The sequence below is a fragment of the Cygnus olor genome, chromosome 7 (genome assembly GCF_009769625.2).
Source record: "Cygnus olor isolate bCygOlo1 chromosome 7, bCygOlo1.pri.v2, whole genome shotgun sequence".
Taxonomy (NCBI): Eukaryota; Metazoa; Chordata; class Aves; order Anseriformes; family Anatidae; genus Cygnus; species Cygnus olor.
In genome coordinates, this window is record NC_049175.1 from 34,134,524 (window position 1) to 34,141,423 (window position 6,900).

Consider the following 6,900-nt stretch of genomic DNA (forward strand, 5'->3'; position numbering starts at 1 on the left):
TTAATTAAGCACTTTTTCCATATAGCTCCAAGATCTGAATTTTAACTGGACACATAGAGCACATAAGTACATTGTCATCTTCATCTGAAGTCATCCAGTGTTTCAAACTCGCATCTATTGGGCTGCTCACTTTTGTAGCACTCATTTGACACTACAGTTTACCAGGCTTCTTCCATCCCTTATACAGACACATTGCATATAAATCATTATTTTTTTCTATGTATCTCACAGAAGTTTGCCATTTTTCAAAGCAGTCTTATTTTGTTTTCTTCGTACTTCTAGAAACATTTTTTCTTTTCCCTTTTTTTTGATATCATGGTTCTTCCCAGTTAAAAGCCATTTGTAGAACTATGACTGCCATTATATGAAAGGAAAGCACTTCCTGATATTCCATGAGAAGTTGACATGCCCGACTTAAACCAGGCAGGTTTAAGCTTTGCTTGCATTCATACTAAAAAATAATAATGCAGAAGTCTTTTTCAATCTCATCAGCTTTTCTAATTTTATGGTAAGATAACAAGATACCTTCACCCACACTGAACACTGTTTTATACAGGAAAAATATCTCCTTATGGAGCACATTTCTCCATCCTGGAAGACATGAAGCAAATGAAAAGCAGTCAGTTTTAATATTTTACTATTTAAGTACAGATCTGTTTTGTACACTGTGCACCTCACAGTAAGGAACAGCTACCCTAGATATAAAGTTGGCATCACAAAACACAAGTATATATAAAGTGACATGCATATTTGATGAGTCTAAATAATAGCACATTAAGTTATAAATTAGAAAGTGTGAATTTAGTAGTTCTTGGTATAAAAAAGAACATTTATAACTAAATTTTAGGGATCTCATGATTCAGTACTACCTATTCTTCAATCCTATCAAGTAAAGCCCCAAAATGGACTTACTGCTGTATAAAAAAACAGCAAGAATTACACTCAAAATGCACAGTTTAGGGGTCTGTAATCTAGGACATACACTGGCTCCTGCATTTTAGATTGCTTGTAGGGGTTGGATTGAAAGCCCAAAGCTGCACTAGGATCAGGACTGTCAAAAGCAATCTCTGTGGAGCAATTTCAGCCTGGGGAAGGGCAAGGGCCTTGTTTTAAATCAAACTGTGGACATCCTATTAGATATGATGCCTTTCTATCTTTCACTTCCATCTTAGGGTGAAATTCCAAGGCCTTTGTCATTTCCCTACTACCCAAAACCACATTTCATCACGTGAATGACTTCATTTAAAAGGAAACCTATTACAAAGGGAGCAGGCACCTTGGCAGCCAAGTTCCTCCCACCCTCTGTAGCACTGTGGTGGCCTTAGTCACTTTCTGGAGCCCAAGCGAGGAAGGGCTGCTGCACCAGGAGCTCCAAAAAATCTTCTGGATCTGGGTTAGCTTATGGGTACTACCTGAGTTCTGGCAAGCTCACTAGGAAACCAGCAGACTTGCCACTTCAGAGTCTTGGAGCGCATGCATTTCAGGTAATTCAAGCCACCGTGGGAACACTGAGAAGCTGGATCTGGGAATGGGAAGCAGCAGGGCAGTGGGTTGGCGTTGGCAAGTCCATGACCTCAGTGCACTGCCATGGGAGGACACAGAGAGGTCATTCAGCCAGAGCCTGACACGGGCTCCTGTTCACATCCACCATCACATCTCATCTCTCATCACAGTCACAGCTGCCCCATCATTGCCATCAGCCACTGCTACCCAACTGGACTTGGGTTTATTTCGTTTCTTCTTGCTAGGCATCAAGCACTTCACCTGGTTACATCCTCTTAGGGAGGGTTCCACAATCCTTAAAACCAGTGCTTGCAAGCCACGTCCAACAGCTGCTGGAAGCCAGGTGTAACATAAATTAATAAATATTCCATGGAAAAGCTACATTAACTGCTTGCCCCTAAAGTGCTGTTTAGTGGCATGTCGGGCACAGCTGTGTAATCAAAGGATTACAGAGCTCCCTTTGCAGCGTGTCTGCTGCACTCCAGCTCCTCGGTAGCTTTCCTGTCTCCCTCGCATGTAAAAACTAAATCGAGCAACCGGGGCAGAATTGTAATCATGTCCTTCGGACAGGGAAGCACAAATGAAAAGGTCGTACAGACAAACAGCCAGTGTGACCGACTGTACAACACACTTTCTGTTAAATACACGTACAGCCCAACCTATCTTTAAGAGAGTGGGTCAACAATGCTATACATAGCCAGTCAATTTTAGTGAAATTTCAGTAAAAGTGGAAAGATCAGTGTAATTCAGGCTGCTCTGAGATAAGGGCTTGTAGGAACTCACAGATCCCATCCCCTCATATGAATAGCTGTATTTAGACTCAAATCTGGCTCCGCAGTTCTTCAGTAAGAAAAACAGTGCCTTCTGCTAGAAACATAAATAAATAAGAAAAACTAATTTGTGGGGAAAAGCACTAAAAAAAAAGCTCTCTTATTGGAAATCTACCTTGTTTTTCCACTGCACTTTGGGTTCTTCCAGATGAGCAAAATAAGTCCAGCCAAGGAGTGTAGTGGAAACTCAGTTATCCCTCCCTGTGCAAGGTAAGGAGAAAAATAGGTGGGGCAGGGGAGGAGCTGAAGCCTCAAGAAAGCAATTAAGGAGCTCAGCTCAAACCAGGGGAGGCTCCTAAAAGCTCTCCAAGATGTTGGAAACAGAGCAATTCACATCACCTGAGTTTCCAGAGCAGCACTGAATGATTTAACAGCACATCTCCTTGCAGTTTCTAATGGCAGGATACACAGCCTTTAAGGACATAGTAACTGCAAGAGTATTTAAAACTTTGGAGACAGAGGGAGTATATTGGTACCTATTTAAGTCATGTCTCTCTTCACCTGAACGATGTATCTGTACTGAAAGAGCACAGCTGGATGTTCCAACTTCCTAAATTGTTGTAATTTAGGCAAGGTCGGCCTGCTGCTGCTTGTTTATCTCTAGAGAAAGCATCTGAACAACTTTTAGAACACAAAATGTAAAAGTAACACAATGCTGAGCTACAGTTTCTTAAAATTTTGCTCCTTTGAGCATGTGGGGAAGTACTCAGCAGTGGAAAAGTATTTAATAATGTGAAGGATCCCCTTGCCAGGCAGCAGAGGAATTTTGAGAAAAAGATCCCTATTGGGTGACGGGAGGTGTAGCATCATGTTTAACAATAGCCCCATGAACTTTGGAAGTTTGCTGTCAACCACCTAGCAACTTGACCTTAAGTATAAATAAACACTTAGAGATTTTAGTACACAGTCCATGTTTAAGAACACATACAATACCCACTGAAATCACCTGGGCTACAAACATCATCTCTGTCCACTGGAAGTCCCAGTTCTCATAGAGCTCCTGCCATGGGTTGCATGTTATCAGGCCACAAAAAGAAAAAAACACTCTCGGTGACACTTCAAGTTTCAAGACTGTTATCAGGTGCTTGTACGCACTCAGAGGACTTTAGCACAGAAGATAAATAGCAAAAGAATGACTTGTCAATCTATATTATTAAAATTGTTCATCACATTTCATGACTATTTTTGCACAAGTGTATTTAGTTCGTCCAGAGGGTCTATGATTTCTAACTACTTTCATTGTTTTTCTCACCATAAAAATTTGCTATGTATTTCAGACTATTTTAATTTTATAGTTACCAGTCTGCTTCTAACAAATACATCAATTCTAGACAGTAACTATATAGCAATATTTTGTATTAAAAATAAAAATAATAAAAAAAAAAGACAACTCCAAACTTATGTTACTTCTGGACACAAATAGCACAATGGCTGTGTTGTTAATATAGTGTTAAAATATAAGCAGTATCTCATTTACCTCTCTTTGATTATGCCTTTATAATCCCATCCTTACTAATACTGCTAGTGGATTATATAACTTATCCTTCCACTTCAACTACATGAAATAACCCAAATATGAGAGTCTGCTTCAACCTGCTCATTTGTAGTTTCCAGATAACTACTTTTTGTTTAGCAAAGAAGATAAAATCCATTACTGTCTTCCACTGCATTAGTGGAATTAAGTGTTTTGTCATGCAAATCTCCGCTGTTTCATCATGTTCCTGTTCCAAACCCTCAAATAAAGCACTCTGAATTTGAGATTAGGCTTCCTGTTACAAAATTTGAACCATGAAACTATTTTGTTATCGATTTCAGAACTGTATGTTGACTGCACTTACAGACATAGGATATAAATGCCATTTAAAAGAAAAAAAATAAAATAAGAAAAAGATTAGTTTCACTACTAAGTCTTCATAGAAGTAGTTTCTGCATTCAAATTGATTTTCTTCCTTTTGGCATGTGAAGAGCCAGATGAATACTTTGACTCAATGCCCAAGAGTGAAATGGCACCAGCAGCAGAGAAGCTCTCAGGCCAAGAGATATGTGACAACATTTTGATCAGTGACAAAGAAAACTTTAAGATATCTATTCCATTACTATTTACTGTTTATGAGTATATATGTATATATATATATATATGTGTGTGTGTGTTTCTTTATAAATCAAATACTTACATCACTTTATATAAATAGCATAAATATAAGTATATACGTATAAATCCTATAGAATACATATAAATCCTATGGATGCTGTGACCTCTCATTAAGATAAGCTTCCTTTTTGCCAGAGACCTAGTAGTCCCCAGTTAGTATCAAGTATGATGCTGTTCAATAAAGCATTTGTTTACACAAATGAGCGCATGTAATTTTCGTTCAAACCTTAAAAATATTTACCCTTCGTGACTAGCTCCAGCAAACTTTGGGGTTTAACCTGTAATCTGCTCAGCTGACTGCTCTGCTCTTTCCTTGGTCACCAAACACAAAAGGCACACGTTTGTTCTTCAGATGAGAATGTTTTCTGGGTGTTTTTTCCGGCTAACGCAATTCAAAAAATGAAACCTTTCTTATGTCATATGCAAGCAAATCAATACAAAGACGTCCTTAGGCCCAAAACCATGGAATAAGACAGAAATACATTTCCATATCGGAAAGTTTGGTGAGTGTTGAGATGCAGCACCCTAGCAATGTTGCCATCTATCCCGTTAACCTGCAAACCTGGCTGTGACCAAGTAAGGGACTTCACCGCAGGGTACGGCTGTAGTGCACCGCAGGGTACGGCTGTAGTGTCACAATGAAGCAGCACAGGAAGAAACAACAACAACAAAAAGCCACCAACTCACCATGTACGACACCACCAAAGTTCAGAGAGGGGACTGTTGCTTAAGAGCCTAACCATAATAACCCGCCACTGAACCTTGACTGCATTCTCAGCAAACGCATGCCACGAAGCTATTTTTACCGGCCAACGGCTCGCGTTGAAGAAATACCCCTTTTCACCGAAAAATAAGCAGCGGTGAGTGGCAACATCCCTCCGGGGCTTAATTCTAGGGAGGATGCGGTGCGGGAATTGGGTGCAGCTTCCCGGGCGAGCCGCTCGCCGGGCGCCTGCTCCCTCTCCAGGGCGCAGCTCCCTGCGGGGTGACAGCGAGCGGCTCTCTCTTTGTCACCGCGGGGACACGCTTAGGGGGGACACCTCTCCCCACCGGCCGAGCCCCGGGGGTGCAGCCCCTCGTCCCCCCAAAAAAAACCCCGGGAGGATGGGGGCTCGCCAGCCTTCCCCTCGGAGCAAAGCGGGGCAGCCCGAGGTGTCCCCGTGGAAGCCCCGCGGTGCCGCCCAACTTCCCGCAAAGTGCTGCAGCCTCCAAACTTGGGGAGCAGGCGGCTCGGGAGCCCCCCCAGAGCCGGCTCAGCCTTACCTCGGCTCCGCACCGCGCCGGGAGGCGCGCCCGCCGCTCTGCTCGTCCTCCCATCCGCGCCCCTGCGAGGGGAAGAAGGAGGAGGAGGAGGAGGAGGAGGAGGAGGAGGAAGGGGAAGGGGAAGGGGAAGGGAGGGAGGGAGCAGCCCCGCGCCGCTCCCCGGCCGCGCTGCGCAGCCCGGGAGGAGGCGTGCTCGGCTCCGCTGGGGTGGGGGGGACTCCCACCGTGAGCCCCCCCCCCAGCGCACACCCCCCCAGAAACACCGCACACACCCGTACACACCCGCACGCACCCGCACCCAGCCGGCTCCGGGTCCCGCCGGGTATCGCCCCCGCCGGGAGCGGCGCAGCATCGGCTGCAGCCTCGGCTCGCTGGGTGCTCCCGGCAAGGCCTCTCCCGAGGGATGCTGCGGGGATCCCGGCTGTCCCACCGGGACGGTGCCGGAGGAAGGCGGCGGCCCCAGTCGCCGAGTGGGGGCAGGAGGAGGGAGACCCGAGGATCCCGAGCGGGTCCCACAGCCCTGCTTCAGGTTTGTATCAGCAACAGCACAAATGCTGGCTAGGGAGGCACAATCCACTGCTCCGAAAGCGCACGGTTCATCCTCCGTCAAGAGGACCCCACCGTGTAGACATAAATAGATGTGTTTATCTGAACGTGCAGTCTGCTCATTAAACCGTCCGCACAACGTCTGCACGCTCCTGCGGTGCTCAGCGTGCGGTGTCACGGCAGGGCTGTGTGCCACGCTCACAGGGCTCGCCTTATCTGAAGTTGTGCAGCTGTGCCTGCCCTGGCCAAGGTCTGGGTGTTAGCACACCGCAGGAGGAAAGCTCTCCGTACCCCTCTCCTACCACTAAGGGAAGCCACTGTCGGGTTTCAATCTGCATGGGTAGTGCTCAGCGACTTCATTGCTAACATGTTGAGGTAACAAAGCATGAGCTAAGTATGAAAATACTGGGTTTTAGGAGATTTTCCGTTCCTAAATCCAACTTTGGTTATAGCAATCAGAAACATCTCAAAGAAAAAAAAATCACAGGAATCCCCTTTGAAGTGAAACCATATATAACTTAAAAGTAGACTGCAAAACAGCTTCCAAACTACAGCTGTGAGTGGGAGCCAAACAGAATTCAAATACACCTGTAAGATCACATACAG

At 44.9% G+C, this 6,900-nt stretch overlaps 1 protein-coding gene across 5 annotated transcripts in view; it reads right to left on the minus strand.

The window, feature by feature from the left end:
• The window catches only part of CHST15 (carbohydrate sulfotransferase 15), a 48,105-nt gene extending 41,708 nt beyond the window's left edge, over positions 1-6,397 (minus strand). Inside the window, exons 1-2 of one of the 5 annotated variants that reach the window (XM_040563931.1) lie at positions 5,749-5,882; positions 526-591 (exon numbers count right to left, since the gene is read on the minus strand). The gene's annotated coding sequence lies outside the window, so the exon portion shown is untranslated. Of the gene's footprint in view, positions 1-525; positions 592-5,172; positions 5,916-6,040 lie in introns of those variants that run through there. The other 4 variants (XM_040563930.1, XM_040563929.1, XM_040563934.1 and 1 more) reach the window with 4 other exon arrangements.
• Positions 6,398-6,900: the final 503 nt, after the last annotated feature.